The following is an 11,632-nucleotide window of genomic DNA, read 5'->3' as shown; positions in this document are numbered from 1 at the left end:
TTTTGGAGAGGTTTTTGCTATAAGGTGTGTGTGCTCACCAGAAAGACAGAGAGAGACAGAAAGTGAGAAACCACTCCCCAGGGGGGGATAACCAATCCTCAATCTCTTCTCCTCCATTCTCCTTGGGCACGCACGCACACGCACCCGGCGTGAGTTTAAGTCACTGGGTCTAGGACTCGAACTACAGTCGACAACATGGGAGTCCAGCAACATAGCCATTATGCCAACTGCTGGTCCCAACAGTGATTAAGTGCATATATGTAATGCATTTTTAGAAGAAAAACAAAATAACAAACTTTATCTTTTAGTTTCCTCAAGATTTAAATGGATACAAAACTGGTTCGTGTATATGTATCAGTTTCTTTTAAAACAACATCAACGAAGCTATTTGAGAGTCAAATTAACTATAAAATAGTTAGAAATTTATTTATTTGTGATCTGATTATATGTTCCAGAGCAACTCTAAATGTAGCGGATGTGTGTCCACAACATAACCTAGTACTAAGGAGTGTTTATAGCTTGAACTAAACTCATAAACTTTTAGTTAAATTTTAAAAAAAGAACAACTCTTGTTAAGTGCTGACTGGGTGAGAACATGAGAGAGCCCTTTGGAGTGCTGGTTACATAGGTATACACATACGTAAAAACTAAATGAGTTATAAAATCAAAACTGTGTTCACTATATTGTATGTAAGTTACATCTCAACTTTATAAAGAGCGAACAAATGCAAAAATGAACAAGAAAGACAGGAGGACATGAGAAAGAAAGAGAGGAAGGAAGGAAGGAAGGAGTGATTTGGATGTGTCCTGGCAAAATCCGTGAACTGGAATTTGGTTGTGCTGTGAAGTTGTAAGACTTCATCTGATTCTGGTGTTGGAAGGGGTGGGGGACCTTCGAAAGTGATTAGGCATCAAGGTGGAGTCCCCTGGTGGGTTTATAAGGAGACTTAATGAGACAGAAACACACCCTGCTCTGCACAAACTCCTACCCTGTACCATGTTATTTACCAGCAAGAAGCTCCTCAGTAGACGAGACCTCTGGACGGACCCTGGACCTCCAAATTATGAGCAGAATAAGCCCGTTTTTTGTTTGTTTTTGGTTTGGTTGGTTTGTTTTAAGAAAGATTTTTGCTCTAGGGCATGTGTGCTCACTGGAAAGACAGAATTGGAGACAGGAAGCGAGAAATCAGGATGGCCACACAGCAATTCCTTCCCCATTCTCTGTCGGGATCTTGGGCATGCATGCACACACACTCACCATGAGTTTTTTAAGCCACTGGGTCCGGGACTTGAACTGCAGTTTACCACGTGGGAGTTCAACGACATAACCATTATGCCATCTGCTGATCCCTAAACTTGCTTTTATAAATTTCTCAGACTCAGATAATTCTTATATTAATAACAAAGCAGACAGAACTGAAAGGCAAAAAGAGAGCTAAAAACAGAGAAACAGAAGGAGGAAAAATAATGAGTAGGAAGGAAGGAAAGAAAAAAGGAATGGAGTGAGGGAAAAAAAGGAAGAGAAAAAGTAAGAAGATGGGAAAAGAATAGATTTTCATGGTCTGGCGTGGGGAGTAGATTTGAGAGGGAGCAAACTCCACTGTTCATTTTGGGACGTGTGGAAAGTGGCGGTATGGAGACGGTGGTTAACCACATAAGGACTGATTTGGTCTAGAATGGAGATGAAAATTGAGGGACTATCTTTATATAGATGATAGTAAAGCCACAGTACTAATGAAATTCCTAGAATGACTGAAGCAATAGGCTGAATACCAGAGTATGCTGAAACTTGTGAAAATAAGACCATAACTTCACCAAGTATCAAAAACAAGAGAAAAAGGAAGAATAAAATAGTAATAGGGAAATATACACAGAGAGACAAATGATTAAAGACAGATGAAAAAGGGCCAGCAGGTGGCGGTGCGGTTCAGGTGCTGGATTCTCACGGGACCAGCCATGGTTCAAGTCTCAAACCCTGCGTCTTAAAATGATGGCATGCGTGTGCCTATACAAAATCCTGAGAGAATTAGAGGGGGAAGAATCGAGCATGGCCATCCTCCCAGGGGTAACTTCTCACTTTTCCTCTCTTTATCTCTCTCTGTCTCTCTCTGGTGAGAGCATACACCCTATGGCCAAAAAAATAAATAAATAAATAAAAGATAGATGAAGAAAACTACTATTTTTTTTTATTATTTTACACCCAGAAGACAAATATTTAAACTCTATAACCCATCACAAGTATCTAAAGGGCGAAAAGAATGATCTAGCCTGTGAGGAAACAGTAACCGATGATTTAAATGCTTAGGGGATATTGAAAAACTGTTCCAAGTAATCATGAAATGACTGTTAACTGAAAAATTACAGGATAAGAAAGCAATGTATGTGACTGATAAGTGGCAAATGGAAGGGATAAAAAAAGAAAACCTGCGAAAATTGGTACTAACATATGGGAAGTTTCAGTTTAAAGTAATTGCAGCAATCTTAAGACACAATGTTGTACATAAACAAACAAATTCATAATTTTTTAAATATTTGCTAAATTTGTTTCTTTCATATAATTTATGCATATACTTCAAGATCGATCCCATTTTATAAATCTACATGTGGGTACTTGCATGTTCAGCAGAATTTCATTAAATTCCTATTAAAACATGAGGACTATTTGCTAATATTGGTATGAATATTTGAAACTAGTTAATCCTAGTTTCTTATTAGTAAACTTCATATTTGCTCAGCACAAGTTCTGACCTCACAGGGTCTTTATCAATGCTTCCAGGTGCTTCTGCACAAACAGGCCAGTAACTGCATTGGGACAACAATAAACAAACACTAAAGAACTCATAAATGTAATTTTGTTTCTTAGTTAAACTAAGTGATGTTATCAATTCTTATTTAAACTATTTGGTAAGCCATAAAGTTCTAAGGGAAATAACCTAGATTTACTTTCCCAGAGATAAGATTGGAATGTAATTGTAATTTATTAACTGGAAACTTAATAAGGAAACACTTTGCAATTAGTCCTGGTAGGTCAGTCTAAGGGAGTGGTTGTTGAGTCATCCCCCAACCACAAGTATCGAGGCTATCAGAGAATCAGGGAACTTGTTAGAACCCACTACACAGGTAATTGGTAGAACAGACGGCAATGTGTGTTTTAACCCCCAATGTTTGATGTTGTTTGGCCTAAGGCACGGAGTAGGAAAGGCAGACACCAAATCTGGCAGATTCCAGGGAAATCATTAGGGTAGTAAATTCCACACTGAACAAAACTTTTTTATTGGCCTTGTCATGAACAAAATGAAATACCTATCAGAGCCATTTTCCTATGCTCTCGTGTGTTCAGAAGCAATTTTTGCATTGCATGTTAAACCTTATAAATACCCTGTTACTGTGAAAATGAATCCAGTGGGAAACAGTCTTCTATACCTGGATGGGTGGTTAATATGAGAGTACTTCAAAAGGTTTGTGGAAAATGAAATTAACATACAAGCTCATTTTTTCTAAGAACTTTTTAAAGACCTTCATACTTGAAGTGGTAGAATTAAGTGTAACAAGGATCAAAAAGTTAGACTATGACAATAACTAAATTATAATTTAAGTACAAAAATCAATTATGGGAAAACAAGTTGAGTAATACATGGGCACAATTTTCTTAACTGAAAACGACCTTGACCTATTCTTTAAGTGCAAAAGTGACCTATGAAATAGTAAGACAGCACTACCAATGTGTTAATGCAAGTCTAGAGTGCATTTACAGGGCAATGTTAGCTAGGAGCAAATGAGTTTCTCTACTGTGTACTGTGCGAACACAACCAGAACATTGTATTCTCTTCTAATATTAACTTTTAACAGAATTCTTACTTTTTTCTTTTTCTTTTTTTGGAGAGGTTTTTGCTATAGGGCGTGTGTGCTTGCCAGAAAGAGAGAGACAGAGAGAGAGAAAGCAAGAAATCACCCTCCTGTGTGGATGGCCACACTGCAATCCCTTCTCCTCCCACAATCTTGAGCATGCATGCACACGCACCTGGCATGAGTTTAAGCCACCAGGTCTGGGACTCTAACTGTGGTCGACTACATGGGAGTTCAGCAACATAGCCATTACACCAACTGCTGGTCCCAACTTTTAACAGAATTCTTGAGCTAGTGTCCAAAAGTTGGATTTGAAGTGGCAAGGTATAATAAAACAATGCCATCCATTAAAATATCCACATTGGAACACTGATCCTGCAGCATCCCATACACATGAGCATGTCTCTAACCCACGTGGTGATTATTCTGAGGCATCAAGAAGATTCTCATGCTTGTTTGGGTATAGTGAAATATTTAGTGGCCCCTCAGAGCCTTCGCAGGTGATAAACCTTGGTAGGAGGATTTCAAGTGGGAAACACATTGACTTATTGCCACTTTTGCCTGGGGTGAGGTGATCACAAGTGTGTGGGTGAGGCTAGTTCTCGTGTTAGGCATGGGACGGTGACCTCAGGCTGGAGATGTGGTTCTTTTATTTCCCTCATTCTATGTCCTCATACTATCATGTTTGCCCTCCACCATTACAAATATCCCAACCCCATGGAAGAATTAGAAAGTCTAAGTCAGGGGACTGGTCAGGCGATGAGACAACAAGTTGTACCTGGTCATCCAAAAGAAACTTTGTTTTTCTTCTACTTCTCAGATTTAATAATAATAATAATAATAATAATAATAATAATAATTTAAAAAAACAATGATCATAGATTTATCAAGATTTTCCTGGAAAAGATGAAATCAAATGGAAATGTTTATTTCCCAGATCTTCTGACTAGCTATACTCTTGTAGAAAACGAATCAGACTCTATTTCTCTAGAGTTAGAATGACATTTCTTGAAATATGGTCCCATTATGAAATTGGGGCACAACCCTGCTCATGTAATTAATGTGTGCATTCCTATCAACCCAATCAGTCTATATACACTATTTGGAGTCATAAATGCTTTTTCTCTTGTGCCCCCAAAGTACTTAGCACCTTGCAGACCCATATTTGATGTTCAAGGAATATTTGTTATATTGAATTATTTCTGAATGTTATTCCTAGTATTCTATTTTTTATATCATTATTTCATATTCTAAATTTTGGATGCATTTTCTTTATATACTTATCCTTCAAGCATAAGATATCAGAGCTTAGAAGGACCTTAAGAGATACTATGCCCCTGAGCTCTGAGAGACAGATATTAAAACCCCAAACTGAAGAGATTACAGAAAGAATTAGAAGTTATCAGTGTATCGGATTCCAAATCCAGGCTTTCTGACTCAATTCAGTAATTGTTTCACCAAATCATTGCTTATTCTCAGATATCATCATTTCCTATTTATCTGTACAAATAACATTTGCCTTCATTGCCTACTTAGAAGTACTAATATTTCAAAAGATTTTCTGCTGGGGACCAGCTCCATTACTCAGTGGTTAACAGAGCCATATTCCACATGAGAAACCACAGTTCAAATCCCAACCCCAAACAGCCTGAAAAACACTCCAGATGCTTGTGCATGGTTGCCACTAAGCCTGGCAGAACAGAGAAATAAAAGAGAAGGGATTGTGGTGTGACCATGCCCTCATAGGAGGTGCTTTCTCTCAGTGTTTCTGTCTCTTTCTAGTGAGCACATATTCCCTCAAGCAATTTGAAAAAAAAAAAGGAAAAGACACACACATAGATTTTCTAAATTACTCTTGCTGCCAAAGAAATACTTAATGTATTTCCTGTTACAGTAAGTAAGGTGAGGGAACCAGCAGTTGGCATAATGGCTATGTTGCTGGACTCCCATATAGTCGACCGCGGTTTGCGTCCTGGACCCGGTGGCTTAAAACTCACGCCAGGCGCGTGTGCGTGCGTGCCCAAGATCGCGAGAGGAGAATGGAGGAGAAGGGATTGCGGCGTGACCATCCCCCCTGGGGGGTGATTTCTCGCTTTCTGTCTCTATGTCTCTCTCTGTCTGTCTAGCGAGCGCATGCGCCCTATAGTGAAAATCTCTCCCAAAAAATAAAATAAGTAAGGTGAGAACTAGTGGGAGATGGAATGAAAGAATTAAAAGGCAGGTTATTGAAAGGATATTGGCATGTTTTCAGAGTGAGATGGGAGCTATGGGATGGATTAAATAGAATGATGACTATAATTCAATTGATATTTTAACAAGATTATTCTAGTGCTGTGAGATTGGGCTCAGTTCAGGCAAGAGCTAAAGTTAGGGGGCAGGAAACTTGTTAAGTATCATAGACAAGAGAGAAAAGTAGCAAGGACAAGGCGATTGATGTGCTGTGATGAGAAAGTGCAAGTTTCCGGAACTATTTAAATGAATGATCAGGAAGATTTACTGATGGGTCTGATGAAGAATGCAAAAGAATAAAGAATTCAAGGATATCTCAAATTTTTTTGGAATTAGGAAATTATTATTTCATGAGATAGAGAAAACCAGAGGATGATCAAGTTTTGGTGGAAAGATCCAAAGTTCAGTTCTGGATCACTTGTGTATGCCTTTCAAGTAATCAAGTGAATATGTTGAACAGGTAGTTGAGTATTTAAGTCTAAAGTCAGGGAAGTTCTTCAAAGTGGATATATAATTTTGGGACTCCTCCACATTTAAGTGTAGGTATTCAAAGTTGTAAGATTAGATGAAATCATGGGGTGTGTGTAAATAGAAAAGAGAAAACATCTAAAGATAGCTTTAGAGTACTACAACATTATGAGTTCTGAGAGGAAACCAAAGAGCCTGTAAAGTATGAGAGAAGTCCACCGAAATGTGGTTTTCTGGTAGTCAAATCGAAAAGAAAAAAAAAAAAGTTGTATAGATAAGGGATACACTGTCAATACATCAGATAGTAGAGAAGGACCACAAATTGAGGTCATTAGGGATCTTGAAAAAGGCAGTTTCCAAGAGTCACTGAAGCAAAAATTGGATTAGAGCCAGTTTCAGAAAAAATTGAAGAGTGTAAAAATAACAGTGGCAACTATGGCCATAAACATACTGGGCTACGCATCCTTTCATACAGCATGCCTTTCATACACTAGCTTGCAGACATATATTCTGAAGTTCATTGAACTGGTCCAGCTTAGGTCACACCTATATCAATCATAGTGGAATGAGATGTCCTGATTATTTGCCCCAATTAGTTTAACCGAAGTCACATGATGTCCTGCCAGGAGCTGGGTGTGGACACAGATTTCTGTGTTTCATTTGACTAAACTAAATGAGCCAAAATTATTTTTATCTATATAAAGCAAGAATAAACAAAAATCTTTTTGGTGGTAGATATTCTAGTCGAATTGCATGTTACACAAGTACTGTTGTAACTAGGATTCATGAGATACTTATTTCAGTAAGCAATAAGTGATGGCTTCTGAACATCATTCCTTCCTTCCTGCAGTCTGTTTTTGTCTGGAGATTCTTGAAGTTTTGGGGCATGTGAGAGGATTTTGCTAGAACACATGTACTCACCAGAGAAACAGTGATAGGAAGCGAGAAATCACCCCCAGGAGGGATGGCCATACTGCTGTCCCTTCTCCTACATTTACCTCTTGGGATCTTGGGCATGCACATACACAAGCCATTGGAATATCCCTAAGTCCTATACCATTTTTTTTCCTGTTTATGTTTTTGCCATAGGGTGTGTATACTCGCTAGAGTGAGCCAGAGAGAGAGAAAGCCATCCCTTAGGAGGATGGCTACACCACAATTCCTTCTCCAGTCTTCTCTCTAGATTTTGGGTACATAACACTCATGTGCCTGGTGTGATTTTCAAGCAACTGGGTCCAAAACTCAAGCCACAGACACCCATGTGGGAATCCAGTGTCTTAATCACCATGCCACCTGCTGGCCTGAGTCCTACACTTTTCTTATTAAAAAAAAAAAAAGTAATAATAATTTAAAAAACACAACTTGTAACTACAAAGTAATTTCTTAATTTACTTACTTTTAAAGCCCTGCCAACATAAACAAAAAATTGTCCAAGTCAATGAAAAAAGGTAAACATTCCTGTGAGTTTATTTTGCGGAACAAATTAATTATCTTTGCTTTCATCATTCCCATGCGTGTTATCCAGGTCATCCCTGACCATGAACAGAAAGGAGAAAGATAAAAAGAAAGGGGGAAAGAAAGAGCTATCAGCATTTTTCACATTGTGTCCCAAAGATGACTCTTAGAACTTAAAACTAGAGAAAACACCAAGATTTGGTGACTTTGCTTTTTAACGATAGTACAAATAGCAGAATATTATTATCCCAATTATGAGACTAAATCAGATTATTTATTATTTAACTTGTGCTTTTAAGCTTTATTAGATCTGGTTCCATAATGCTGTGATTAAACCTGTGCATTGGAAGCCAGGTCTCGTAGCTGACTGTTTTCAAATTCCTGCCCCAACAGCTAGAAAATCTCACTGGTACATGCATGTGCATGCTCAGACTTCTGATAGAAAGGAAAAAAATTGCTGTATGGCCACACTCCATTGGAGGGTGCTTTCTCTCTCACTCTCTGACAGGCATGCATCATCCTCTGGCAATTAGAAATGATCAACCCAATTTAAAGATGGGAAGATGAGCTGAACAAACAACTCTCTAAGGAAGACATGAACAGTCAAAAAGCATATAAAAAAATGTTCAACATTCCTCATCATAAAGGAGATGCAGATCAAAACCACAATGAGATACCACCTAACTCTAGTCAGAATGGGTAAGGTTGAAAAACAAAACCAAAAATGGTAAGTGCTGGCGAGGCTGTGGTGAAAAGGGAACAAGCTCTCCTACACGGCTGGTGAGAATGTAAATTAATCTGGTCACTGTGGAGTACAATATGGAGGTTCCTCAAAGACCTTCAAATAGCACTACCATCTGATCCAGCAAGTCCACTCCTGGGTATCTACCCAAAGGATAGAAGAATATTCAGTCAAAAAAGTGCTTGTACATCTATGTTTATTGCAGCATTATTCACAATTGCTAAGCCATGGAACCAACCAAGTGTCCATGAACAAATGAATAGATTGAAAAAGTGTGGCACATATACCCTGTGGAATACTACTCAGCCATATAAACAAGACCCTGGCTTTTGATGGAAAGTGAACAAATATGTAATATTTACTGCTTCATTAAGCAAGGTGGGCTATGAAGGAGAGACATTGTATGTCTCCCCTTAATACATACCTACTGTCTGCACTCTATGGCGAAAACTGAAAGATTGGAGGATATAGATGCATGGAAAATGGTCACAGATTCTGGGGTCAGTGTGGGAGGAAGGTGAGAGAAGGGAGAGAGTGAGAAGAAGCAAATAAGGGGAAAATAGAGAGGCAAGACATTTATGGAACACAGAAATGGATGATTACATGTTGATGATAACATGTATGGTATCTTCAGCTGGACTGGTGTGAAGTGTAGTCATGTTGGGTAAATTCACCTTACAAGCTGTAGTGATGTATAGTGATCGAATATATAAAATAAATTAAAATAATTTTAAAAATGGAAAAAAAGGAAAGAAATGTTTATTTATCAAAAGGAAGTAAGGTTAAAATCCCAGTGGAGAAAAACATTGAAGGTATTGATTAGCTCTTTTTTCCTGAAGAAAAACTCAATACACCATTCCTTCTACTTCCTACATAGCTCCAAAAAAGTTATCTATCTGACTCCCCCCAAATTCATCATCATTAGTCTATTATGCTTTTACTCTAGCAAGCATTTTAGTTTATAATTAAGCATGTCACATTGCATTTTAAGGTAAAAAGGTATATATAAATTATCATTTAGAAATTGATATTGTTCAAAACACATAAAGACTTTAAAATTATATTTGAAAGAATAAAATACACAAAATCAAAACTTCCAAGCAAAAATATAAAGTATCCTTAGGGGTGAGATTCTGAGAAAAATTTCCAAAAGGATTATTCCTACTAATATTGAACTAACTTGTGAGAAGTTTATAAATTTGAGGTTTGTGGTGCTCTTTTATACTTTTTGATTGAGAGTTCTTTTTTAAAGAATGACTTTAGCTTTAAAAAAATTCTCACCTTAGGAACCAGCAGTTAGCGTAATGACTATGTCGCTGGATTCCCACGTAGTCGACCGCAGTTCACATCCCGGACCCAGTGGCTTAGAACTCATGCCGGGCGCGTGTGCGTGCGTGCCCAAGACCCCGAGAGGAGAATGGAGGAGAAGGGATTGTGGCGTGACCATCCCCCCGGGGGTGATTTCTCACTTTCTGTCTCTATGTCTCTCTCTGTCTGCCTGGCGAGCGCACGTGCCCTATAGCAAAAACCTCTAAAAAAAAAAAAAAAAAGTTCTTACCTAGTTATCTGATCTGTAATTAGGGTATTAAGAAAGTACATGGAAATGGGTGTGGAAAAATAGATTATAGAAATGATCAAGGTCAAAATCAACATGATTTTTGAAGACCTATGGCATCAATAACATGCATAATTTTTTTTCTTTTTTTTTTTGTAAAGGTGTTTACCTTAAGGCTTATACTCTCACCAGAGAGATTAAGAGACAGAGACAATGAGAGGGAAAGTGAGAAATCACCCCGGGGGCTTGGTCATGCTGAAACCCCTTCTCTTCCATTCTCCTCCTGGGATCTTGGGCACACACACACATGCACACACACACTCATTGTGAGTGTCACACCATCCAGGACTCAAACCACAGTCTACCATGTGAGAGTCCAGTGATGTAAATGCTACACCATCTGCTGATCCAACAATCTGTGTAATTAATTGCTAAATCAGTTGCAGATTCTTCTCCTTGAAGTAACATTTAGCCCAGGTAAATTAGTACTATCATTGTATAAATACATACCTCTCACATATCATGTCTTGTAATTCTACAACAATTTTGAGAGTCTGTCCTATTTTTAAGAATGGAATGTGCTTTCCTGCTTTCCTTGAGGACTGAGCAATTCACTTGGTTCAGGCCAATACTCAGTTATGAGTTTCTAATGTAATTTTTCTAATGTAATTTAAACTGTCACAATCTTTCAAACCTGGCTGTGTTTTGGCTTTCCTTTTCATTTCTTCTCTCTCGCTCTCTTTTTAAAATAGCATAGTGCTCTCAAAAGCATATTGATTCCAGACTATGCCATGTACCTCCAATGTGTGTATTAATTTTCTTTCTCACTCCCATAGAACCCTTTCCTCTCTACTCAATGGAAGTTTTGTAAACCAGTTCAAATTTGTAGAAAAGGGACATTCTTTCCTAAGCCATTTATTTTATCCAGAAGGTATTTTCTGGGAGCTTATTCGTTAGTTCGAAACTTACTCCGAGGCATCTTAATCTATTTGGAGATGTTTTATTATCTATAGGACTGTACCCATATACTTCATTTAACTCTTGCCAGTAGTCTGGGGTTTTTTGAACTTAGACTGTCTCCTGTAAGTATTTATAGTTGTCAATAGTGTACATCATCAATATGGTTTTTTGTTTTTGTTTTTTGTTTGTTTTTGTTTTGTTTTGTTTTTGTTTTGTTTTGTTTTTGTTTTGTTTTGTTTTTGTTTTGTTTTGTTTTTGTTTTGTTTTGTTTTTGTTTTGTTTTGTTTTTGTTTTGTTTTGTTTTTGTTTTGTTTTGTTTTTGTTTTGTTTTGTTTTTGTTTTGTTTTGTTTTTGTTTTGTTTTGTTTTTGTTTTGTT

The 11,632-nt window shown here is 37.7% G+C and overlaps 1 protein-coding gene across 2 annotated transcripts in view; it reads left to right on the top strand.

The window, feature by feature from the left end:
- LOC102486153 (serotriflin) overlaps nt 1-11,632 on the top strand; it is a 41,000-nt gene that overhangs the window by 9,156 nt on the left and 20,212 nt on the right. The gene's annotated exons all lie outside the window — the stretch shown is intronic.

This window comes from Tupaia chinensis, unplaced genomic scaffold (genome assembly GCF_000334495.1).
Source record: "Tupaia chinensis unplaced genomic scaffold, TupChi_1.0 Scaffold000252_1, whole genome shotgun sequence".
NCBI lineage: Eukaryota > Metazoa > Chordata > Mammalia > Scandentia > Tupaiidae > Tupaia > Tupaia belangeri.
Note: the sequence above shows the minus strand (reverse complement) of the source record. Positions and strands in the feature narration are given on the sequence as shown.